This window comes from Loxodonta africana, chromosome 15 (genome assembly GCF_030014295.1).
Source record: "Loxodonta africana isolate mLoxAfr1 chromosome 15, mLoxAfr1.hap2, whole genome shotgun sequence".
Lineage (NCBI taxonomy): Eukaryota > Metazoa > Chordata > Mammalia > Proboscidea > Elephantidae > Loxodonta > Loxodonta africana.
The window spans coordinates 68,236,816-68,263,116 of record NC_087356.1 but is presented as its reverse complement, the minus strand read 5'-3'; the positions used below and the strand labels follow the sequence as shown (position 1 = coordinate 68,263,116).

The window sequence follows — 26,301 nt, the reverse complement described above, 5'->3', positions numbered from 1 at the left end:
GCCAGGCTGGCTCAGTGCCCCCGCCGCAGTGCCAGGCGCAGGCTGGGGACGCCCATCGGCACCTGGGCCGAGGGCTCATGGGAGCGCGACGCCGAGTCCCGGCCAGGCCACCGCCCTCCAGCGGACCCTTAGCACCTCGCTCCCCAGCGCCGGTGGCCAGCTGGGCGGGGAGGGGCGAGCGCGCGAGCCATAGCGGCTGGGGGCGGGGGGCGTGGTTGTTGGGTGTGTTGCGGGCGCGCGCCCCCACGCCGCTGCTGCCTCAGTCTGCAGCTCCGCCTGCGCCCTCTGCCCCCGGCGTTGGGACCCAGTACGCAGGCCCGCCGAGCGGCCAATGAAGGCGGGAGGCCCGCGGTGTAGAGACGGTCAGCCCCGGAGCCGCGTCCCGCACTCGGACATCCCGGTAAGCGGGAGCGAGGACACCGGGACCTGGCGGGCACCCCAAGGGGTAGGGCTGCGGGCGGCCCTCCGGGGACTCTGAGGTGTTTGTATGGGGACCGCCCCCAAGTTGCCCTTGTGTAGGAGAATGATCCTATGTGTCTGCTGCTTCTGGCCCCTCGAGAGAGTTCCTGAGGAGGGTTGGAGAGCCGCCCCCATGGAGCACCCCTGTGTGAACGGAGCCTCCCCAGGAGTCTCTCTGTATTTGTCCCCCTGGGCTCCTCAGTGTAACTACGGACCCCCAAGGGCGGCCTCTGGACTTGCCTCTGTGGAAGAGAGTGCCCTGTTGTGAGGATATTCAATCTGCTCAATGGATAGGCTCACGTGTTGGGGTCCTAAAACCTTTGACCCTCAGCCATGTGAGTGAACTTGGAAGCAGACCCTGTAGCTCCAGTCAAGCTTTCAGATGACTGCTGCCCTGGCGGATGTCTGGACTGCAGCCTCATGGAAGTCAGAAGCACCCTTCTAAGCCACTCCCAAATTCCTGACCCACATAGTATTTTTTGTTTTAGACTACTAAGTTTTGGGGCAATTTCTTAAGCAGCATTAGGTAACTAATGCACCCTCCTCAGTAGCAGTGGCCTTCCTGGGGATTAAAGCAGTGAGAGGAAAAACCAAGCCCGGTCTGTTAGGTGAATATTAAGATGATACAGATCCTAAGAATACGGTTTAATTCTAGCCCAATCACAAATATTCTGCAAATAGTTCCAGCATGGAAGTGAAGGATGTCAGCAGGTTGCTGTAAATCTTCTCAAAAACACTATCTGAAAAGGAAATAAATGTGGAGAGAATAGCTCACCGCAGATCCATTTGAATATATTCATTTCAAAGCTGACCGATATCCTTACTGCCTGGATTTTTCAGCTTCTGATCTTCCACTTATTCTCTGATCACATTCTTATTCTTCTTCTTTGTCACATGTGACACTCTCCCCCTGCAAACATAAACGAGAGGACCTCCCTAGGCCCATTTCTTGCACTCTTCACATTTATTTTTTCCCGTATCTGCCCCTAAATGGATCTTATTTATGCAAAAAGTTTCCTATCTCTTCCGTTTCAAAATCTTCTGTCTCCCAATCTCACGTCTGTCTTCAAGCAGAGCCGCTTTCTTTCTGGTATCCCCATTTCCCAGATTGGTTTACTCTCATTTCTAATAGGAATATCATCAGCCACTCCACGCTTCGATCTCAATGGCCAAGTTCTGTCAGAAATTGCTCACAAGCTTTGGACCAAGGAACCAAGACCATCTGTGGAGACATGATCATCTTTCCCATTACAGCTTCCTCCTTCATCCCCTTCCCCCTTTCCCAGTAATCACCTCAGAGACCCAGATGTATTTACTAAGTGCTACCAACTTGCCAGGCACTATGCTAAAGAAGTAAATGTTTTATGCTCTTGAGTTCATCTACTGCCAGTTTTTGAGCCATAAGGGGCAAATTATAGCTTTGCAGTGCACTTATAGGAGTTAACGTATATTATGGAGTCCCTGGGTGGCTCAAGGACCCTGGTTGCGCAGTGGGTAAGGGCTCGACTGCTAACCAAAAGGTGGGCAGTTCAAATCCACCAGCTGCTTCTTGGAAGCCCTGTGAGGCGGTTCTACTGTGTTCCATAGGGTCACTATGAGTCGGAATCAATGGCAACGGGTTAGGTGGCTCAAATGGTTAAACACTCAGGTACTATCTGAAAGGTTGGTGGTTCAAATCCACCTGGGGGCACCTCGAAAGAGAGATCTGGCGATGTCCTCCTGCAAGGTCACAGTCTTTGAAAACACTACTGAGTACAGTTCTACCCTGAAACACATAGGGTCACCGTAAGTGGGAATCCACTTGATGGCCACTGTTTTGTTTTTTTGGCTTTATGCCTTTTCAGAGGTGACACTGACACTTAGTCACTGTTTTTCCCTCTTCTGGCAGTCACATTCTTAGTCCCTCTGCCTTTACTCTATCAAATTAGTTTGTCCATAACCTTTGGGTAAACTGACCACACTTGTAGCTTCATTTGATCTGAATCACCCAGATGTGCACGGAGCACTCAGAATGTCTGTGTGTGTATACTAACTTTTTTAGAGGTTCCAGTTATGCTGATTTCCCAAAGTCCCTTGGTCTTCTGTGTTAGATGAAGTTGCTATTCCTGAGGCCTATGCTTCTAGAAGCCAGTTGTCTGCTACCTTGCAAACTTTTACCCTTATATGCAAGTGCTGCTTGTGCTACATTCTTCCAGATCAAATCCAGGACAGAAGAGATGCATTTTCAAGTTTTTGGTTACTGCCTGTCTTAGTTACCTCGTGGTGCTATAAGAGAAATCTCACAAGTGGATGGCTTTAACAAAGCAAAATTTATTCTCTCACCGTTTAGGAGGCTAGAAGTCCAAATTCAGGGTGCCAGCTCCAGGGGAAGGCTTTCTCTCTTTGTCAGCTTCGGGGAAGGTCCTTGTCATAAATCTTCCCCTGGCCTAGGAGCTTCTCAGTGCAGGGATCCAAGATGCAAAGAATGTGCTTCCCTCCTGCTGTTCTTGCTTGATGGTGATGAGGTCCCCCTCCTCTCGGCTTGCTTCTCTCTTTTATATCTCAAAAGAGATTGACTCAAGATACGACCAAGTCCTATAGATTGTGTCCTACCTCATTAACATCATGGAGGTTAGGATTTATAACACATACAGAGGTAATTACATCAGATCACGCAATGGAGGACAACCACACAATACTGGGAATCATGGCCTAGCCAAGTTGATGCACATTTTTGGGGGATACAATTCAATCCCTAACAGTGCCTTTAGGTCAGCTGCTTTCCTGTGGGCCAGGACAGAGTACTACCGGATATCGAATAAATGCAGGTGATGTTGACCTTATCATCGTGGTTGTGGAAACTGGCTAAATCCCAAAACTTTGCAGCCCTTCCTATGGTCAGAGAAATCACCCATAGCTACTGTATGGGTTACCTGTTCTTATCCCTCCTAGCCTTGATTCACAACTTAGGTTCCACCTCTGAGGAAGCAGAGTGAATATGATGAGCTGGTGACTGTGTAGTTTCTAGAAACAAGTTCTGAAGATTTGGTCTGATGAGCCCCTTTGGGGATACTGGCACTATGATCTCAAGTAAACCCTTTGTTTTCTCCAATCATCTTTGCAAAATTTATTCAACAAATATTTATTGAACATTTTCTCCTTGTGATCCTATTTAGATTGTTCCTCCCTTCCGAGCTCAAAGAAAATCTGGAGCTACCTGTTAAACCTACGGTTTTTTTTCAAGTTTTCGTTCCTTTATTGCTGCTGGGGAAAACCTTCCCACCTTCTTCTGCAAGATCACTGTCAGTTTTGTTGTTGCTGTTGTTTTTAGCTTTTTCCAACATATGCCATGCTCATATCAATTATCAGGTGAAGGCACTCAAGGTTACTTTCTATTTAACATGCAGCACAAGGGAGCCATGGCTTATTAGGAAGGCTGTGGACCCTCCAGAGCTACTTATCTTTATAGAGAGCTGAAGGAGAAGCGTTCCCTAGATGCCTTCTCTTTCCCTATTTTTTCCCTATCTCCTGCTGCGTAAGAACGTACCACAAACTTGGTGGCTTAAAACCATACCCATTTATTATGCCCTATTTTCTGTGGTCGGGAGTATAGGCAGGGCTTAGCTTAGTCCTTTGCTTATGGTCTCACAAGACTGCAATCAAGGTGTTCACTAGGATGTGTTCTCATCTGGAGGCTTGAAGGTGGAAGAATCCACTTCCAAGCTCACTCAGGCTTTTGGAAGAATTCATTTCTTACCTTCCTGAGGTACAGTTGTTCCAAAGTTTGCACTTAAAAGCACTACGGGTTTAGAGTTGTCCCTGGAAATAGGTTTGGAGTAGGGGGTAGGGTTGACAGGTGTGGAATCCTGGTTAACATTAAGATTTGGGTTAGAACTACACATGTAGTCATGCCATGCGTCATGGCCTCCGTCCTGGGGAACCAAGGCCTGCATCTTCACGGTGCCTTGAGAGTGCCCTTGGTGGGTGTGTCTATCTGCTGTGTTGAAGGGGCTGGAGGGCAGGGCCCTGCAGGGATGGAGGCAGTAGTAAATTAGTGGCCCTTGTGGAGATGGGTGCATAGGTGAAGGATGAGGGCAGTAGATCTACTGCAAGCCCTTGACATTTTTTTAAGAGCATGCAGAGAAGTTGGTGAGACCAGGGGTATGCACGTGAATCCACTGCTGTCTCTATTAAAGAACAAGCAGTGAAACAGAAATTACAAAGGAGAGTTTAGAGGAGGGATAGGCAGGCCTGGTTCTGAGGTGGCCTAGGAGGCTTTATAGAGGAAAAGGGCTTTGAAGGATGAATTTGGACTGCATATGTGTTTGTGAGTCTACAAGAGGGGCTGTATCTTTTTCTTATGTGTGCAAGTCAGCTTTGTATGTGCTTGTGTATTTCTGCCTGTGTCTACTTGAGTATTTCCGACCCAGGGGGTTCCCTGGTCTGTGTAGATGTATATTTCTGGTCAAAGTTTCTTCGTACTCTGTAGTATTTCTGTGGGGCATCTTTGAATCTGTGTCTTTCTCTTTATGTACATGTGTGACTGGATGTCTGTGTGTCCACGTGTTATTCACTGTGTGTAGTGAGATCCTAGTCTGACGTCTGTCTTTAATCATCCTTCCCACCCCTCAGTGTACCGCAGCTGCCAGTAATATTTACCTCAACGATAGGTTTCCCTTCCCGTGGCCTGGATTCCCACGGGTAAGACTATCTGCCCAGGGTCCTGACCCTGTGGCCTCTGTACAGGCTTGACCTTGGAAGTAAAATATTCTGGAAAGCACCCAGCATGCCCCTTGCCTGGCCATGGACCCAGAGAAGTTACTGTGGAGGACAGATACAAATCGGGGAAGGGAGGCTGTTGGCAGAACCCATCCCTCCTTCTTGGAATGGATATCTTTCTCTGTCTCCTTCTCAGGGCCCCTTCTTCCCCTGTGCTCGCATACAGACCAAGTATTCAGGGTCCTGACCTCAGTGTCTCTGGGGATGGGAATGGACATCTCTTTGCAAGCCCAGCCAGGTGTGTCAGGGATTCGGTACTGTCTCCCAGCACCTTACCTGTCTGCATGGTTCCCTTTCTCCATCTGTCCACTCTAGCTCAAGATTGTCCTTCCTCCTTTCCTATCCCTACGGTGGACACAGGAACCTTCTTGGCCTTTCTTTCATGATAGCCCTGGCTAATGCCATAGGCCCCTGAGCACAGGTAGAGCATTAGGGCTTGATGGCCAGTAAAAGAGCAGAGGCCCAGTGACCTCTCTCGTGGTGCAGAAAATAGCATCTCAGTGGGGTCTCACCCTCACTCCTGCGCTTAGTGTGTTTTTGTCCTTCCCTGGATGGGACAGGGTGAGCATGTATAAAATGAGTCAGGCATGGTCCCTGTCCTCAAGGACTCAGTGATTAAAAGGCAGAGTGATGTTTGGAGAAGACATACTTCTCTTACTGCTGTTACTCAGTCCCCTAAGTTACGTTTATAGAATTCTCAAGTACTCACCCAGACCCCCAGAAAGCCCAAAGGAAGGGCTGTAGAAGGTCAGGGCTGTTCACCATGGCATGTTACGTCAAAGGCCCAGTGGTGAACCCCAAAGATCCTGAGCAAGTAGTGATGTATTCCAAGCATCTACCACCACTTCTGGGGTATATTATATTTTTGGAGTTTGTGCCCTGCCCTGAAGCATTTATTTTGCTCTTATTTTAACTCTCCCGAGCTCTGGGGGGAGGAGGAAGGTAGGGGCTCTGCTAGCGTTGTGGGATAGGATGAGCAAAGCTACATCCACTCAGCAACATCCTGCATGAGTTCATAGGCTCTCACCCTGTCTCTTCTCAGCTCTTGATTTTGCTGAGAACTCATAATCCTGAAGGTATTGGTTCTAGCTCATCTCTCTGGCCCAGCCCTTTGGCACAGGACTTTGGTCAGCATCATGAGCCCATGCTGGGGTGGGGCAGGTAGGAGCCTGCGGGGACCACGGGAAGGACCTGCTCCACCGTGTGTCAGGATGTGTGCACACTAACCCTTGCTTCCCACCTGACGCTGTTTTGACCCTTTTGAGTCACTTCCCTTCACTCCTGCCTTCCTCTGTTTCTCTCTCTGTTCCATGGCTCTCTGTCCAACTCCCACCAGGCAGGGAGGATGTACCTGCCACAAGACCTCCTTTGATCTCCTTCAGGGATGCATTAGTAAAACACGTAGAAAATGTTGGCATGGCAGGCCTAGGGCTTGTGCCTGCCTCCTCTGGTGGCCACAATAGGAGCTGGGTCCCCATGATTTAGGCACAGAATCACCATTCTCAACAGGGATACATCCATGCTTCTTCCCATCCTGGTTTTTCTGCATCCTCTCAGTGGACACTTTGTGCTAAGCAGTGGAATCCTATAGAGGAAGTGAGTGCAGCCACCACCTCCTCCTGGTTTGATGGGATGGTGAGTGATCCTAGCTTTCCTTAGGAACCAGTGAGGCAGGGGTATCCCACAGTCCCCTGTACCACATCATCAAGAAGCCACATTTCCTGCTCTTTCTCCAGCTCTTGGCTTCTCTGTGGTAGGTCAGAGGAGGACACAGGGATGGTACCTTTTGAAGGCTACTAGGTGGTGGCCAAAATAGTAGTCTTTATCCCACATGCTTAGGGCAACCTCTTTGTCTTTTTGTTTCCCAGTTCTTTCTTCCTGGCCCCAAACCTCACTGGTCACTGAAGGCTAAGATGCCACATCTGCCCTCTTTCTGCATTGCTAGGCCCATGTTCTTTGTCAGGCTCATAAATCTCAGAGTTTGCTTACCTCCCTCCACCAAGAGCACTTAGGCTTTGGGTTGACTTTCTGGCTCTGGACTTTTTTAATTCCGAAAAACCCAGCTTTTCTCCATTACCATGCCCTGGTCAGGAGCATGGTGTGCTGTCCCAGGTATTCATACTACCATTTACATTCTTTCCCTACTGGCTTCCTTTCCTGGGAGCCTTAGGCCTGGGGGACAAACCTCTCTACCTTCTACTCTGATCTTCATTCTAGTAGGCATTCCTTCCATGTAGCTGAGAGGCACTGGAGATGGGAAACAGGCAACAGGGCCACAGCAGGCTCCCAGATTGTTTGAAAGATCTTGTTAGTACCAACCAGGGAGCAGAGAGGGGAGATTCTGTATTTTGGTTTTGACCTCTGTCATAGAAACTGCTTTTTCGAATCACAAAAGCACATCTTCAAGGAGGAAGCACTGTGGCACTCTCCTAAAAACCTTCCAGCTTGCAGGTGTATGTATGTATCAGCCATCAATTAATGATTTTTGCCTATGGGTGGGCAAACAATGCATTGATTTCCAGACCACTCCTTCTTGTCAATACTGTTGTCATGGGGTTCAAGATTATCATGGGAAGCTTTGACTGAACTCCACCCTGATCTTTACCCTCAGTGTACCTTAGACAAAGGCCTTGCCTTCTCTACTCAAGTCCCTTTATGCACAGTCCAGGATAGGGCTGGGAGGAGTTATGTGGAATGCTAACACATCTGAACTGTGGGTTGAAGGTTATTCTCTAATACAAAAGACTGTATACCTCCCGCTCAACCTTTAACACATCATAAGGAGACAAGAAGGAACAAGCAGGCATGTATCTCTGCCTAGGGATATATTTGGGCTATGCTTTGCACAACCTGTACATTAAAGAAAATGACAATACAGGGATTTGATACCCTACAGACTATTTTAATGAACTGGATCTTCTTGAAGAAAGCAGTGTTTTTCTCTGAAGTAAGGGTTGGGACGTACGGTGGATTCTCAGGTTGGGTGGCACAAGCCTCTCGAGGATGGTGCCAAGCAGCTGTGGAGGTGGCCCAGCATAGAGCCCGAGCAAAGATGATGAGAGTAGTGCCAGAGCTGATTGTCCGGGGCCTCCAGGCCATCCGAGAAGGCCAGGCTCACCTGTTTCTCAGTGGGGAGAAATTGGGCTTCGGATCCTTTGTTGTCTTCTCTGTCTTAGCTTGTCCCACAGGCCTTTGGCTGGGGCCAGGCTCTTCTTAAGACGATTTTTTCGCGTTTTGGTCACTTTCTCCTCTGAGGAAAACATGGATTTCTCATCTACTGTCTTGGAATGAATACAGCTAAAAATGCACTTCACCTTATTTCTTAAGCCAGGTTCTGGAAGGCCAGGGCTCTTCTGAGTATGGGCTAGTCTCATTCCCACCTCTGGGATCTCATTCCACAAAGGTTTGTCCTGCAAAGGCTTACCCTGAATTAGTGGGCCCAGCGAAGACCGGCCCTGTGAAGCCTGGGGCACCACAGGCTGGGCAGTCCCAGGAATTCTGCCTGGTTCTGTAATGACATTCAGGTTGCTTTCACTGTCCTCCACATCATTCTTCTCAGAATCTTTCCCCCCAAGTGCCCCTGGAGGTAGTTTTGGGAGCTTAAACTGAGGACAGTACTGAGGACTCTGCTGAGAGGGGGCTGTAATATCAAAGCTCACACTCCTTTGCCAGGGACCTCGGGGTGTCCTGTTCACAGATAACCCTGCTGGCTTCTGGTCTTCAGCAGGGGGTCTGTTTTCTGTGGGTAAGGGCAGCCCAAACCCTGGATTCCATTCTGTAGTGTCCCCTTGTGGTTTCAGTTTCCGTGGGTATTCTTTCTTCACTGCCAGTGTGGGTACTTGGGCTGAGTCATTGGTCTTGCTGGGGCCTTGAGACTCAGGGCACCAGGCCTCTTCCAGGCTGGGGCTGTTCACTCTGGCTTCTAGCTGAGCACAAAGCTCCTGGGCATCTGCAGTATCCTCCCTGAGTTGTGAGATATTGGAGACCCCGTGGGCAGAACCATGGGGCCCTGCTCTGGAACTAGCTTGTTTCTTCCTCTGCTGTACTGCCTTTAGCTCAACAATGAGCTGTTTTCTAAGGCAGATTAATTCGTGTTCTGGGGCATGTGGACTGTCTATTGGGATGAGGAAATCCTGGAGGGATATTTTCCCTTGGTTGTTTAGACTCCCAAGCACCTCCTGTGTGGGTAAGTTCTCTAAGACTGCTACAAATTGGTTCTGGGATGCCCTTACTTTTATGGGAATTCCCAACTGTATTTCTAGGATCTTTTTTCTCAGATGGAAGTTTAGTTTGGTCAAGATGGATGTTTTGAGTGCCTTTGGAATATAAGCATCTGTCTCTGCCAGTGTGGGTCCTTGGGCTGAGTCCTTGGTCGGGCCAGGGTCTGGGGACTCAGGGCAGCAGGCCTCTTCCAGGCTGGAGCTGTTCACTCTGCCTTCTAGCTGAGCACAAAGTTCCTGGACATCTGCCATGTCCCTGCTGAGATGTGAGATCTTGGAGACCCAGTGGGTAGAACCATGGGGCCCTGCTCTGGAACTGCCTTGTTTCTTCCTCTCCTGTACTGTCTTTAGCTCAAAAATCAGCTGTTCTCTGAGGCAGATCAGTTCTGGATCTGGGGCATGTGGACTGTTTGGTGGGATGTGGAGTTTCTGCATAGAGAGATAGTATTCACTGTTTAGACTCCCAGATGCCTCCTGTGTGGGTAATTTCTCTGAGACTACTACAGTTTGGTTCTGAGACTCCCTTGCTTTTATGGGAATTCCCATCTGTATTTCTAGGACCTTTTTTCTCAGATGGAAATTTAGTTTGGTCAAGATGGGTGTTTTGAGTGCCTTTAGAATAGCAGCATCTGTTTGACTTTCTAGATGCACCATCTCCTTTGTTTGTTCCTCCTGCACTTCAGCAAGGAACTCCTGTGCACCATCTGCACCAGTCTCGTCGTCTTGAAGACCTGGCCCAGGACTTCTGCATTGTTCTTCGTAGGAGATCATCTCAGTCAGAGGCTCTGGTGTGATTTCAACAGGCTCAGGCATTATCTCTGCGTTTTCAGATTGGCTAGTGATTGGCAGGCCCGTGGCCTTGGAGGGAGCCAAATAATAGAGATCAGGCAGCCCTGACAGGAAGGCTAGATGTTTGTCCTGTAAATTAGTTCCCAGCTTCTCCATGGGTCCCTTGGGCAGGGATCTGGACAGCTTAGTGTGGTCAATGACAGCACCTGATGAGGTCTGTGAGGGCATAACTTTCTGATATATCTCAGGATCAGTTGCTGCCTTCAGCTCTAAGAGCTTGTTTTCTGGAATGCAGGGGTACTGAGCTACCTCCATATTCCCCGGAATTCCACAGTCGTGGCAGATAAATATATGGGCAAGGACAGTGCCCTGGAGGGTCTGCCAACATTTGTAATCGATGTGGTTCTGCCGTATTGCTTTGGTCTGGGTGAGCAAGCGTGGCATGGAGTCTAACACTGGGGCCAATGTGAGTGAGGTCATGTCACTAATTCCACTGACCTCTGGGGCTGCAGACCAGGAGGCATTCACATTGTCCAAGGCTTTACTGCTCAAGAGCAGAGGCTGTTGGTCAGCAGGGGACAGGAGCAATGCAGTGGACAGCTTGATCCTCTGAGACATGCCACCGTGCTGGGGAATTAACTGCTTTTGGAGGTGGAACTCCAGCAGCCTCTGGGCATGGTCTGGGAAGAAGGGTAGTTCCCCCCTGAGGAGTGAGATGGGCTTCCTGGACCAGGAAGATCTCAGGGTCTCTGGAGACTGGGTTGTGTCACCGGTCTTATATTGCATGAGACTCTGGGCATACTGAGATCTCTCGAAAGCAGCTGGCAATTCCCACCTAACCTGGAGCTTCCTCTGCAGCAGGTTCCACTCCAACATTTTGAACTTGACCAGAGCCCGAAATGGGATATTGATCTGGTTTCGTTGATGGTCAGTTGGAGACACCAAATTTGGGACAGATGTGGAAGAAGGTGAAGCTGACTGGGGTGGAGTATTAGGCAAGAGCGGGAGGAAGGAGTGCTCATGGAAGAAAAAAAGAACATTCAAGGGAAATTGGGGTATGTACCTGTTTGTGGAAATCCCTTGAAACTCAATGTCAGTGACAAGCAGGGACTCACTGGTTAGACAAGAGAAGCTACAGAATTGCTGGCTGTGCTTCTGCTTCAGACGATCAATGTCAGTGACAAGCAGGGACTCACTGGTTAGACAAGAGAAGCTGCAGAATTGCTGGCTGTGCTTCTGCTTCAGATGATCACCTGAGTCTTCAGCCTGTCTCTCAGGCTGTGGATAGAGGCTATTTAGAACTTTAAGGGCTGGAGAGGGCAAGGCCAGAGCCAGAGGGCTTGGGGTTTTCTGGCAGTGGCAGCTTTGGTCTTGGCCCTTGATGGACCATTTAAAAAGCCAGAAGGCCTGAGTAGGCTGGCTGAGCATACAGGAACCCCAAGTCTTGTGGGAAATGGTCCCAGTTGTTTCAACACAAGCATTCAAATTATCATTCATAAGCTGCCTCAGGGACTCTTCCACATGCCTGGGGCATCCCCACCTCTGGAAATGCATCCATTTTTTTACATGGACCTCAAGAAACCTGAGAAGTTCAGGACTGAGTAATGGGAGGTGGGCGGGAAAGATAGTGACTGTATGCATGGCTATAGCATGTGTCAGATTCGTGAGGTCTGTGGTCAGGAACAGCAGAGAGACATGGGATCTCAAGGGCTGCTGGCCTTGGTTCCCATGGAAAAATTTGTGGTTGCTATACAGCATCTCTTGGTGGTTCACAGGAACTCTGGTCTCCCCAAGGCTTGAAGAAGGTATAGTTCCTGGGTTCCTGGGCACATCTGGCAGTTGAAATCCCTTCCCTAGCTGCAGGTGTTCATCCCAGTGATCTTGGATGATGACCACACTGGTTGATGGGGCAGTCGTCTGGGTTAAGGATTTCTGATCCATTAATTGTAACAGTGTGGAGGTTACGGATGCCGGTAAAAGCTCTCTGGAGTTCTTGGAACGCAGTTGCAGACTCTGCTTAGACACTCCAGAGATGGACAGAATTTCTAGGCAAGAAGAGTGTTGTGAGATCCCTGCCGAAATAGGGGTGATCAGGGTGTTTTTACCTGTCACCAATTGTTGAATGTCCAGAGCCATGGCATTGGAGACCGGATAGTAGAGGTCTGCATATAGGAGCTGCAACACACGTCCTTCTCGAGGAAGCCAGGCCTGCCTGGAAAGGGACGCATGGCAACCGTTACTGATGCAGTGTCATCTGCCTCCTTGGAAGAGTGTGGTCTGGGGGATTGGCCTTTCCTTTCCCCTAGGCCTGTAAGCCCTGGGCCTACCCCTGGGGATCTACCACTTTGCTTGTTAGGCCTGGCTGAGCTGAGGCTCTTGGTCTTGTTGGGCAAGGTCTCAGACAGCTGCTGGGTGGGCAGGGCCCTCAGATAGGACTGGGAGGTAGGGTGAATTCTCTGCTGAACTCTGTTGAGAAGCTGAACTAGAAGGGAACAAAGCAGGTGAGGATGTCAGGTAGTTAGCAGAATGGCCATCACCAGGCACATCACCAAGTATAACCTAGAGTCAGTCTCAATTGGGGCTATGAAAACAATGTCCGTTATCCATATTTGTGGATAATGACATCTTTGTGCGAATACTGTATTCTAGGGACTGTGGATTGTCCCTGGTGCTATATACAGCATCTCTTGGGGACTAGTCCTGTCCTCTGGAGATCTTATTAGGAGGATAAGCTGACAGGCTTCTGTCTGAAGACTGTCCTAGTGAGTGACCTCCCTATGTTTCCAGGCCAAGACAGACTCAGAGGAGTCTACCTGTGAAAGGATGTAGAAGCAAAAGGAATATGACAGTGATGACTTAACTATGCAAAATCCAGACTCTAGGCCGAATAACGTGTCTCCTTGCTGAGTTCCACTTCATGTAGAATCTTTCATAAATTACGTACTAGTCAGACCTGAAGTCCAGGAATAATGTGACTCTAGCACAGAGCAGATTGGGAGACTGTTCTCTCCTGTGATGTCTGACCACTTCTGTCCTGGCAACTCTCTCAACCAGTGAACCAGCCTGTCTCATGTATGGTTCCCTCCCGTGCATTGTCCCTCTCCTCTTCCTTGTCCCTGGCCAAACTGAGAAATCATCACAGCCCAGGCTGGGACTTGGGAGACAACAAAGGACAGAGAGCAAGAGATCACCTTTTTGGGACAGCGAGACCCTTTTGAAGCTTTTCAGCTTCTTCCTTGGAAGGTCTCCTAGCTGAAGAACCAGAAAACAGTGTTACATGGACAGGAGAGGGTAGGGGCATTCTATAGGAAGCTAGTAGTGAGGCCTTGGACTCTCAGTAAAGGAGACTAAAGGCTTCAAGAGTCAGGCTCCAAGGCATGTGTGTGTATAGCTTAAACATTTACACTATGTATCTCATTCCTAATCTCATTTGATGTTCACAATCACAGTGTGAGTGCAGCAGGATCATCAGTGTTATGCCTGTTTTATGGATAATAAGACTGAGACATGGAATGACTTCCACAGTGTCATAAAAACTAGTAAATAACACAGTTAAGGACCTCTGTCCTATTTCCTCATTCCCAGCAGGTTAAGGTAGAGAAATCTGGACATGTCCAGGCTCTGATTTCCTATCCAAGGAAGTTTCTATAAGAAATTGTCAATTTGGGGAACTTCAGCCTTTAGTGGTTAGAGTAGCTTGCTCCTGGCACCAAGGGATAGGGTTAGTATCCGTGAGAACCTCGCTCACGGTGAAGGGGAATGAGAGGAGAGACTGGGACCTTACCTCTTTTTGGAGCATCTCTGGCCCTTTGGCTGACCCTTTGGTGTTGCCTAAAGACAAAAAGCGTTAGAATGTGAAGCTTTGACACAAATTTCTTTTCATGCCAAAAATGGGATAAAACCAATAAACATTTTCTAATGCCTTTTATATACCTTTCTATATTTTATACTTTTACTATATTTCCTTTCCTTAGTCCCCCTTTTTTACCCCAACATTTCTCTTTTCTGCTTATTTGACTCACTTCTAGGCTCTTCCAGACCCCATGCCTTATACCCCATTTCTAGGAGTTCTGTGGGCGGCTTAGGATGACACAGGAGGAAGAGTGGAACAGATTAAAGGGCGAATGGTTGCAGTAGCCAAAAGCTTCAGCTTACAAAGACCTTAAAGAACCACCAACTAGAAAAATCACCCAAACTGGGGGGTCCAGTAAGGTAGACTTTATATCTTTGACCCCTCAACCCAAATCAGCTAATGTCCTTGGCGTTTCAATTAGAGTACATTACATGGAGGGCTGGCAAGGGATTGTTCTAGGCTCTAAGAAGTAAATGACTATACAAGAATAACTGAAGGTTTGATTAAAAAAAAAAAAAAAACTCTCAAGCAGGGATAAGGAGAGAACCTGGGGATTTAAAAGCTTCTTGTCTGAGACTTAACAGATCAATAGTGTTCAGGGTGTTTCCCTACCTCATGGGCACTCCTGTTAGATTCCAGTCTGAATCCATGGTATTTCTTTTTTATTTGCCAAATATTTATTATAAGGCAGAAAACAGAGGCATATTTATATAAGGGATATCCAGCATGCCACCAAAGGAAAGTAGGGCACAACATGGTCTTGCCTCAATACATTGAGGAGACCAGTCCTCCCTCTCTCTAGGCATCCAGGATACTGGTGCCTAATGATTCTCAGCACTGAGCCTTGTCATCTCCACCTCACAGTCATCGACTGCATCACAAAGGCCTCCCGTGTCATAAAGCAGGTGTGGCATCAAAGCCCTGTAGCTGTCTTAGGGAAGTTTATGTGGTGATTCAGTCTGTAGATGAGGGCATCGGGTTACCTCTGTGGGTCTCAGAGCTTGCAACTAAAGATGCCATGGCCAGGCCACAGGCAGTGTCTACGCTCCCCTTCTCTCTCTACTGTCCACACTTTACACCAGCCTGATGACTCAGCTCTCTCTGTTACACCAGTCTGAAACTCTCCAGAAACTGAGTGTTTAAGCACACAGGGCACCTTATAAGAAAGAGTAGCCAGGGCAGAGGACCCTCCACCAGCTCCTTCACTTGTACTAGAAACTTACCTGAAAGTACACAAGAGGTTAGGGCAGGCAGAGTCAGGTTAAGGCTTGGAAATGGAGAGCTTTGATGTTACAAGTAATGGGTGATTGGTAATCAGAGGTGCAGGAAGGGGACCAAGGCTGTGGTGACAGGAAAAGACCAAAGCAGCAGTATCTTTAAATTATAGTGTGGTAACAAGAAAGGGATGCCTCCAGGCTATGTGCATGAGAAAAGATTGTAAACACTCCTATGGAGGAGGAGGAATGAGCCTCACCTCTGGAGGCCTGTCCAAGGCCTGGTTTGCCAGAGCTGCCCTTTGTTCCAGCCTTTGCCTCCTCAGGGAGATGACTACCTGCAGAGATGGGTTGGTGGCCACTTTCAACTAAGGGCCACAAACTAGTTGCTGGTGGTTAGATCTACTCATCTACTCTGGATGCATGCTGTTTGACTGGAGAAGTTTTTTGTGCTGTTTTCTTTTCAACCTGGATTCTGGAAATCTTTAGGCAAGGTAGGCGTTTTCCAATTCAGTCCCAGGACCCAGCATTTCTACCGTCTACCCTTATTTTACACATTTACGTTACCTGCTTGGCTTCTTTCGATATTGTGATACGCTTGTAACACCCCAGGATTTCTGTGTTTCCTTGAAAAGGCCTTTCAGTGAGACTGGTCTGACAGCCAAACAATTCTTGGGCTGATAATCTCTGAAGAGGGTATTTGTTCTACCTCCAGCCTCCAGTCCTCCACCAGCAGGTATGGTGAGTGCTTATTTTCAAATGTTAAAACAACCTGCATTTCTGCAATAAACCTTGTCTTGATGGTTAAGGCTGTGTGTCAGCTAGGCTAGGCCATGATCTCAGTGGTTTGGCAGCTGTATGATGTTGTGATGACTTCCATGATGAGATTTGATAGAATGTGATCACATCTGATGGGATCTGTTGTGAGTAGCCAGTCAGTTGAAAGGGAGGTTCATTCGGCCTGTGGCCTGCATAGACATTCTGGTGGAGCTCGTGGGCTTTTGCTTGTTCTGTATCCTGCAGCTGGCGCCTGTTCTTCTGACCTTGGTTACCTGGACTTGAGCTAGCTGCTTTCCTGCTGCCTTGTCTGGCGATCTTGGGATTTGTCTATCTTTGCCGTTTGTGAGCAAGAGCCCTTCTCTCTGTCCTGCCGGTCTTGGATTCATCAGCCCATGTGGCTACGTGAATTGATAAAAATCTCTCTCTGTATGTATTTATATGTTTTACTGGTATAAAGCTTCCCTAGAGAACACAGCCTAAGACTTGTTTAGTCATAGTTTTACTCGCTAAAATTTTGTCAAAAATTTTTGCATCAACAGTCGGGTTGCACAACCTATTAATGCAATTGCTATCACTAAGTTCTACACCTGTTAAAAGTAAAATTGGCAAATTTGAGTGATAGATATATTTATAACAATGACCAGAAAAAAAAAAAAAAGTATAGCTGCTGGAGCTGCTTAGGTAGAACCATATACCTCATGGGATTTGGTTCCTTGGTTTGGAGGTTTAGGGTCCTGGTTTCATGGGACATTTCAGTTAATTGGCCGGATAAGTGGTTAGTGCTTCTGTTGCACTCCCAAGTTCACTGAATAGTGCCTGTAGTCTTAAAAGCTTGCAATCAGTCATACAAGGTCCAACAGCTGCCGCCTTTGCCATGAGATCAGAAGAACTGGATGGTGTCTGGCTACCATCACTGAACATTTTTTTTTTAAATAATTTTTATTGTGTTTCAAGTGGAAGTTTACAAATCAAGTCAGTCTCTCACATAAAAACTTATATACAACTTGCACATATTCCCAGTTACTGTACCCCCGCCATGAGACAACCTGCTCCCTCCTTCCGCTCTCTCTTTTCGTGACACTTTTGCTAGCTTCTAAGCCCCTCTACCCTCCCATCTCCCCTCGAGGCAGGAGATACCAACATAGTCTCAAGTGTCCACATGATCCAAGAAGCTCACTCCTCACCAGCATCCCTCTCCAACCCGTTGTCCAGTCCAATCCATGTCTGACGAGTTGGCTTTGGGGGTGGTTACTGTCGTGGGCCGACAGAAGGTCTAGGGGCCACAATCACCAGGGTCCTTCTAGCCTCAGTCAGACCATTAAGTCTGGTCTTTTTATGAGAATTTGGGGTCTGCACCACACTGTTCTCCTGCTCCCTCGGGGCTTCTCTGTTGCGTTCCCTGTCAGGGCAGTCATCGGTTGTGGCCAGGCACCAACTAGTTCTTCTGGATGATGTAGTCTCAGAATGATGTAGTCTCAGGATATAGTCTCTGGTTCATGTAGCCCTTTCTGTCTCTTGGGCTCGTTATTATCTTGTGTTCTTGGTGTTCATTCTCCTTTGATCCAGGTGGGTTGAGACTCGTTGATGCATCTTAGATGGCCTCTTGCTAGCATTTAAGACCCCAGACACCACTCTTCAAAGTGGGATGCAGAATGTTTTTTAATACATTTTATTATGCTAATTGACTTAGATATCCCCTGAAACAATGGTCCCCAAACCTCTGCCCCTGTTTCGCTGACCTTGGAAGCATTCAGCTTATTCAGGAAACTTCTTTGCTTTGGTTTAGTCCAGTTGTGCTGATCTCCACTGTGTTGAGTGTTGTCCTTCCCTTCACCTAAAGCAGGTCTTGTCTACTCTCTGTTTAGTAAATACCTGCTCCCATCTTCCCTCCCTCCCCACTCTTGTAACCACAAGAGAGTGTTCTTCTCAGTTGAAACTGTTTCTCAAGATCTTATAATAGTGGTCTTATACAATATTTGTCCTTTTGCAACTGAGTAATTTCACTCTGAATAATGCCTTCCATGTTTCTCCATGTTATGAAATGTTTCACAGATTCATCACTGTTCTTTTTAATGCATATTATTCCATTGTGTGAATATACCATATTTTATTTATCCATTCGTCCATTGATGGGCACCTTGTTTTCCATCTTTTTCCTATTGTAAACACTGCTGCGGTAAACATGGGTGTGCATATATCTGTTCCTGTAAAGGCTCTTATTTCTCTAGGATATATTCTGAGGAGTGGGATTGCTGGGTCTTATGGAAGTTCTATTTCTAGCTTTTTAAGGAAGCGCCAAATCGATTTCCAAAGCGGTTGTACCATTTTACATTCCCACTAGCAGTGTATAAGTGTTCCAATCTCTCCACATCCTCTCCAACATTTATTATTTTGTGTTTTTTGGATTAGTGCCAGCCTTGTTGGAGTGAGATGGAATCTCACTGTAGTTTTGATTTGCTTTTCTCTAATGGCTAATGATAGAGAGCATTTCCTCATGTATCTGTTAGCCGCCTAAATGTCTTCTTTAGTGCAATGCCTGTTCATATCCTTTGCCCATTTTTTAGTTGGTTTGCTTGTTGTCTTTTTGTGGTTGAGTTTTAGCAGAGTCATGTAGATTTTAGAGATCAGGCGCTGGTCGCAGATGTTGTAGCTGGAAATTTTTTCCCAGTCTCTAGGTGGTCTTTTTACTCTTTTGGTGAAGTCTTTAGATGAGCATAGGTGTTTGATTTTTAGGAGCTCCCAATTATCTGCTTTCTCTTCGGCATTTTTAGTAATATTTTTTATTCTGTTTATGCCATGTATCAGGGTTCCTAACGTTGTCCTTATTTTTTCTTCCATGATCTTTATTTTTTTAGATTTTATGTTTAGGTCTTTGATCAACTTGGAGTTAGTTTTTGTGCGTGGTGTGAGGTATGGGTCCTATTTCCTTTTTTTGCAGGTGGATATCCAGTTATGCCACCGCCATTTGTTGAAAAGAATATCTTTTCCCCAATTAACTGACACTGGGCCTTTGTCAAATATCATCTGCACATATGTGGATGGATTTGTATCTTGATTCTCAGTTCTGTTCCATTGGTCTCTATGTCTGTTGTTGTACCAGTACCAGGATGTTTTGACTACTGTGGCGGTATAACAGGTTCTAAAATCAGGTAGAGTGAGTCCTCCCACTCTGTTGTTCTTTTTTTAGTAATGCTTTACTCATCCAGGGATTCTTTCTCTTCCATATGAAGTTGGTGATTTGTTTCTCCATCTCATTAAAGAATGTCGTTTGAATTTGGATCAGAAGTGCATTGTATATATAGATGGCTTTTGGTAGAATAGACATTTTTACAATGTTAAGTCTTCCTATCCATGAGCAAGGTATGTTTTTCCACTTATGTAGGTCCCTTTTGCTTTCTTGCAGTAGTACCTTGCAGTTTTCTTTGTATAGGTGTTTTACATCTTTGGTAAGATTTATGCCTAAGTATTTTATCTCTTGGGGGCTACTGTAAATGGTATTGATTTGGTGATTTCCTCTTCGATGTTCGTTTTGTTGATGTAGAGGAATCCAAGTGGTTTTTGTATGTTTATCTTGTAACCTGAAACTCGGCCGAAGTCTTCTATTAGTTTCAGTAGTTTTCTGGAGGATTCCTTAGGGTTTTCTGTGTATAAGATCATGTCATCTGCAAATAGAGATAATTTGACTTCTTCCTTGCCAATCTGGATGCCCTTTATTTCTTTGTCTAGCCTGATTGTTCTGGCTCAGACCTCCAGCACGATGTTGAGTAAGGGCGGGGATAAAGGGCATCCCTGTCTGGTTCCCGTTCTCAAGGGGACTACTTTCACTCTCTCAACATTTAGGATGATGTTCACTGTTGGCTTTGTATAAATGCCATTTATTATGTTGAGGAATTTTCCTTCTATTCCTGTTTTGCTGAGAGTTTTTATCATGAGTGGGTGTTGGACTTTGTCACATGCCTTTTCTGCATCAATGGATAAAGTCATGTGGTTCATGTCTTTTGTTTTATTTATGTGGTGGATTACATTAATTGTTTTTCTAATACTGAACCATCCTTGCATTAAACAAGCTGGTATGAATCCCACTTAGTCATGGTGGATTATTTTTTTGCTACGTTGTTGAATTCTGTTGGCTAGAATTTTGTTGAGGATTTTTGCATCTATGTTCATGAGGGATATAGGTCTGTAATTTTCTTTTTTTGTGTTGTCTTTAGCTGGTTTTGGTATCAGGGTTATGCTGGCTTCATAGAATGAGTTAGGTAGCATACTATCCTTTTCTATGCTTTGAAATATCTTCAGTAGTAGTGATGTTAACTCTTCTCTGAAAGTTTGGTAGAACTCTGCAGTGAAGCCGTCAGGGCCAGGGCCTATTTTTTTTGTTGGGATTTTTTGGATTATCTTTTCAATCTCTTTTTTTGTTATGGGTCTATTTCGTTGTTCTACCTGTGTTTGTGTTAGTTTAGGTAGGTAGTGTGTTTCTAGGAATTCATCTAATTCTAGTTTTCAAATTTGTTCGAGTACAATTTTTCATAATAATCTGATGTGATTCTTTTAATTTCAGTTGGATCTGTTGTGATATGGCCCATCTCATTTCTTATTTGGGTTATCTCTTTCTTTTCCTGCGTTTCTTTAGTCAGTCTGGCCAATGGTTTGTCAATTTTGTTAATTTTTTCAAAGAATCAGCTTTTGACCTTGTTAACTCTTTCAATTGTTTTCTGTTTCCTAATTCGTTGAATTCTGCTCTAATTTGTAGTATTTGTTTCTTTCTGGTGCCTGACGGTTTCTTTTGTTGCTCTCTTTCTCTTTGTTCAAGTTATAGGGACAGTTCTTTGATTTTGGCTCTTTCTTTAGGTATGTGTGCATTTATTGATATAGATTGACCTCTGAGCACTGCTTTCACTGTGTCCTAAAGGTTTTGATGGGAAGTGTTTTCAATCTCGTTGAGTTCTATGAATTTCTTTATTCCCTCCTTCATGTCTTCTATAACCCAGTCTTTTTTGAGCAGGATATTGTTCAGTTTCCAAGTATTTGATTTCTTTTCCCTGGTTTTTCTGTTATTGATTTCTACTTTTACGGCCTTATGGTCTGAGATGATGCTTTGTAATATTTCAATGTCTTGGATTCTGCAAAGGCTTGTTTTATGACCTAATACGTGATCTAGTCTAGAAAATGTTCCATGTGCACTAGAAAAGAAAGTATACTTTATAGCTGTTGGGTGGATTGCTCTGTACAAGCCTATGAGGTCAAGTTGGTTGATTGTAGCAATTAGGTCTTCATGTTTTTTGTTTTTTTTTTAATCTAGTCTGCAACTCTCTGTCTCTTTATTGGTGCATTTAGTCCATTTACATTCAGTGTAATTATAGGTAAGTATGAGTTTAGTGCTGTCATTTTGATGCCTTTTTGTGTGTGTTGTTGACAATTTCATTTTTCCACTTACTTTTTTGTGCTGAGAAGTTTTTTGTTGTAGAATGTGTGTTCCTCCTTTTCACAGTAGTTGAATTTATTTTTGCTGAGTCGTTATGTTTATCTTGGTTTTTATTTTGAAAAATAAAACCGTTAGACCTCTTTGTGGTTACCTTAATATTTACCCTTATTTGACTAAGTAAAAACCTAACTTGTATCTCCCTATATTGCCTTGGTTTCTTCTTCATACATAAGATCAATGCCTCCTCTATTTAGTCCCTCTTTTTTGATTATTGTAATCTTTTAGTTAATGACATCAATGATTCCCTGTTTTGAGCAATTTTTTTTTTAATTAATCTTATTTTGTTTTTGTGATTTCCGTTTCTGAGTGGATATCAGGATGTTTTGTTCTGTGACCTTCTGTTGTGTTAGTATCTTATACTATTGATTTTCTGATGATAGAGTTTCCTTTAGTAATTCTTGCAGTTTTGGTTTGGTGTTTGCAAATTCTCTAAGCTTGTGTTTATCTCTAAATGTCTTAATTTCACCCTCATATTTAAGAGTTTTGCTGGATATATGATTCTTGGCTGGCAGTTTTTCTCTTTTAGTCCTCTATATATGTCATCCCATTGCCTTCTTGCCTGCATGGTTTCTGCTGAGTAGTCTGAACTTATTGACTGTCCTTCATAGGTGACTTTTTCTTTATCCTTGGCTGCTTTGAAAATTCTCTTTATCTTTGGTTTTGGCAAGTTTGATGATATTATGTCTTGGTGATTTTCTTTAGGGATCTATCTTGTATGGGGTTTGATGAACATCTTAGATAGATATCCTTTCATTTTTCACGATGCCAGGGAAGTTTTCTGCCAGCAGCTCTTCAACTATTCTCTCTGTATTTTCTGTTATCCCTTCCAGTTCTGGAACTCCAGTCACACGTGAGTTATATTTTTCTTGATAGAGTCCCACATGATTGTTAGGGTTTCATCTTTTTTTTAAATTCTTTTATCTGATTTATCTTCAAATGTATTGGTAACATTTGCCTTATCCTCTGTCTCCTCCACTCTGCATTCCAATTGCTTGATTCTGCTCCTCTGACTTCCTATTGAGTTGTCTCATTCTGTAATTTGTTAATCTTTTGAATTTCTGAATGCTGCCTCTCTATGGATTCGTGCAACTTATTAAATTTTTCACTATGTTCTTGAGTAATCTCTTTGATTTCTTCAACTGCTTTATCTGTGTGTTCCTTGGCTTTTTCTGTGGATTGGCTTATTTCATTTCTGAGGTCATCCCTGATGTCTTGAAGCATTCTGTATATTAGTTTTTGTATTCTACATCTGGCAATTCCAGGAATGTATCTACATCTGGGAATGATTTGATTCTTTGATTTGGAGGTATGTAGAAGCAAGCATGGTCTGCTGCTTTATTTGATTTGATACCGGCTGCTGTCGCTGAGCCATCCATAAGATATTGTAATATTTTCTTTTCTATTTGCTCACTGAGTCTTATCTTCTTGTTTTCTTTTGTTACAGTACACCCAGATGGGCGACTAGATTGCACTGTCTTGATTGCTCTAGCTTTCCCTATGTCCTATTATCAGCTGGTCTGTGCTGGTACCAGGTATATAAGCCTATGAGTCCATTCGCTGTTCTTGAATAGAATCAGCTCAGGTGTCCTGATAGCAGGTCACCTAGTGTGTGGTGTAGGCTCTCACCTATTAACTTAGAGGAGTAGTGTTGATGGTTGTATGTGCCAGTTTCTAGTAGCAGAAGGGGTCACATTCCAAGGAGGGTAGGATGGTGACAGGCTTCCCCCAAGTGTCAGTGAGGTAAGAGTGGCGTTATTCTCTAGAGTGCTCTGGTGTGTGGGCTCTGCAGTTGTACCTTAGGCACCCAATGCTTGTACCTCTATAGATTGGTAGGCGTCACTATCCTCAGACTCCTTTAGAAGGTGGCTAGGTGGTGTGGGTGGAGCCTCAGTCCTAAGTTCCCTCATGTGGATCAGTGAGAGCTCAGTTTAATAGGTAGAGAGGTATCTGACCTCCAAAACTTGCCTTTCCTCTGCTCAGCTAATGCAATTACAGTCAGATCTCTATCAGAATTTCCTTTGCATTATACTAGCCACCTAGTTCCCTGTAGGGATGAAAACCAAAGACTGTGGGTCTCTTATGCCTAGATGGAGCTGGTTCTGTATTGTTATCCTGGTTTACGAAGTCAGGGAAGGATTTTTCCTTTGATTGTTAAATGCTGCTTTTCTCAGGGCAGGAGAATGGGTTAGAAAAGAAAGAAGAAGAAAAAAAAAAAAACAGGCAGTGCACTTCACTCTCTGGACCAGGGAATTCCAATGTTAATGAAGCTGGGTGGGGCAGGGAGGGAAGGGATCAGATAGACAGTAGAGAGTAACATGGCAAGATAGACAAAGTTACTTATCTTGTTTGGTGAGGAATGTTTTCCCTGAGATTCCAGAGGAGTGTATATCTTGTGTGCACTGGCTGGATCCCTGCTGAGACTGCACCAGAGGGTTAGGGCTGCTTCCCATGCTTGCACCATCTCAGGAAGCCACAATCACCTCCTTCATGCTTAGTCCAAGCCCAGTGCCAAGGTTTCCTGTCCGGGACGCTGTGCTCCAGGCTCCAAAACAAATGCTGCTTCCCCATGGTTTTTTGTTTGCCTGTCAGCTGAATCTGTGTGCAGCCTGCGTGCGCTGGCTGGGTCCCCTCTGAGGTTGTTCCCAGGGGTTAGGCCTGCATCCGTACATGCCCTTCACAGTAAGCCACAATCAGCCCCACCACTCTGGCACCAGAGAACTGCGAGGACTCAAGGCTGTGGCATGGCACACTAGCTCCGGAAATGGTCACTGCTTTAGCATGTGGCATTTCCGCTCTCCTGTCACTCAGGTCAACGCCTTAGTTCTGTGTTTGATGGTCAGGGTTCATAGACCGTTCTGTATGCAATCGATTCACTTGTTTTTTCGAGTGTTTGTTGCGAGAGGTATAAGCGGAAGCTTCTACCAAGTCAGCCGTCTTGGTCCCGCCCCATCACTGAACATTTTGATAAAAGATTCTGTAGAAGACTCTTGATCAAAGGGGCAGAAATGCAGAGTAGCATTTCAAGTTTTCATAGAATCCATAGTTTTTGGAGCCATGAAGGCTGAATGAACCCCTGAAACTCTTGCCCTGAGATAATCTTTAGACCTTAAACCTAAAACAAACAATATCCCCTGAGGCGTTCTTAAAACCAAGCAATAGTAAAGAATGTCTGCCTTGAGCACTGGTATCAAACTGACAACAGCAACTCAAAAGATTACATGGGATACTTAGGGGCACTGAATTTATGTTAATGGAGGAGAAACAACTTGGAAAAGAGAGAGAGAATGGTTTCACAACCTGAAAAATGCAATCAGTGTCACTGAATTGTGCATGTAGAAATTGTTGAATTGCTGTGTACATTAACAATGACAAAGCACAATAAATTAGAAGAAGAATTTTTGCATCTATATACATGAGGGATATCGGTCTGTAGTTTTCTTGTGATGTCTTTGTCTGGTTTTAGTATCCAGGTGATTTTGGCTTTAGAGAATGCATTGGATGTGTGTTCCAGCTATCACTGTTTACCTTCAAGTGATATTATGCCACTTCACATATGTAAGAACCTTCGTGCCAGCCTTTTGGTACTGTTGCCATATTTTGACATCTTTGTATGTTATCAATTCCGCAGTGCAATGTTATTTTTTCTTTAAACAGAAGATTATCTTTTAAAGGTAATTAAAATATTAAGAAAACTAGTCCTGGGCGGGGGCAGGGCCAAGATTGTGGAGTAGTCAGACTCTTAGTCCCTCTTAAAACAAAGATCCCAAAAAACAGGTGCATCGATTATATAGGACAATCTAGGAGCCGTGAACATCAAAGACAAAGTTAAAGAATTGAACTGAGCAGCAGGGGGAGGAAGAGACAGTTCAGAAGTGGTGAGGAGTTGCAAGACCTGACCTGGCAGGAGCTGGCACCCCTCAGACCGGATTCACTGGTGAGAGCATGATGAGAAAAGCAGTGGCATTTGGGACGTGTTTTCCACATTAGGAGAGATAGAGCAAGGGACGGAGATTTCACTCAGGCCTCCAAAATCAATGAAAAGCGGTGCTCTCCACATAGGATAAGTAGTAGTGTCTAATCTACTGCGCAATCCAAAAAACACCCCTTTGGAAAAAGTTCCCCATTTTCTGACCCTTCCCCACTCTGCACTGGGTCCTGATCCAGCTTCCATAATAACCACTTTCCCTGTGCTGGAAGTAGGACCCATGGTGTGCCATGAGGCATCCTCCCAGCCTTGGAGATGGAAGAAATTTACAAACAGGAAAAAATAATCTGTCAGCTCGCCTAAGCTGGGAACTTAGTACCAAAATAGCTTCTTTGCCTAGGCACAGGCATAAGTGGTCCACAGACTTTGAATGCCTCTCACACCTGCATAGACCTCTGTGGGCTCATTTCAACAGTGTAGGCCTTCATTAGCACAGTACAACAGGGAATATATCTGAAGTCTAATGTCAGCTGTTTCAGCTATATGGTGGAGAGGCAGATTTGTGATTTTCACACCACTCTGCCTGTTAAGCAGGGTTCTTACCTTCCCACATCAGGGACCTGAGGACTGGTGGCTTCACCCATGCCACCTAACCACCCTCAAAAGGGGTCATCCAAGGATAAGTGGTGACTCCCTGTCTTTACAGCCAACAGCATTGGGTGTCCATAATTGCTTGCCACACCCACCCATCTAGGTGCTCTAGGGAACGGGGACATGCTTTCCTCACACTCAGGGGTGGTTGTCAGTCCCCTGCCTTTCTC

The 26,301-nt window shown here is 45.5% G+C and overlaps 1 long non-coding RNA gene across 1 annotated transcript in view; it reads left to right on the top strand.

Annotated features, from left to right (window-relative positions):
• Positions 1-295: 295 nt before the first annotated feature.
• LOC135227819 (uncharacterized) overlaps positions 296-26,301 on the top strand; it is a 48,565-nt gene continuing 22,559 nt past the window's right edge. Inside the window, exon 1 of the long non-coding RNA XR_010318003.1 lies at positions 296-400. This is a non-coding gene — a long non-coding RNA (uncharacterized LOC135227819). The remainder of the gene's footprint in view (positions 401-26,301) is intronic.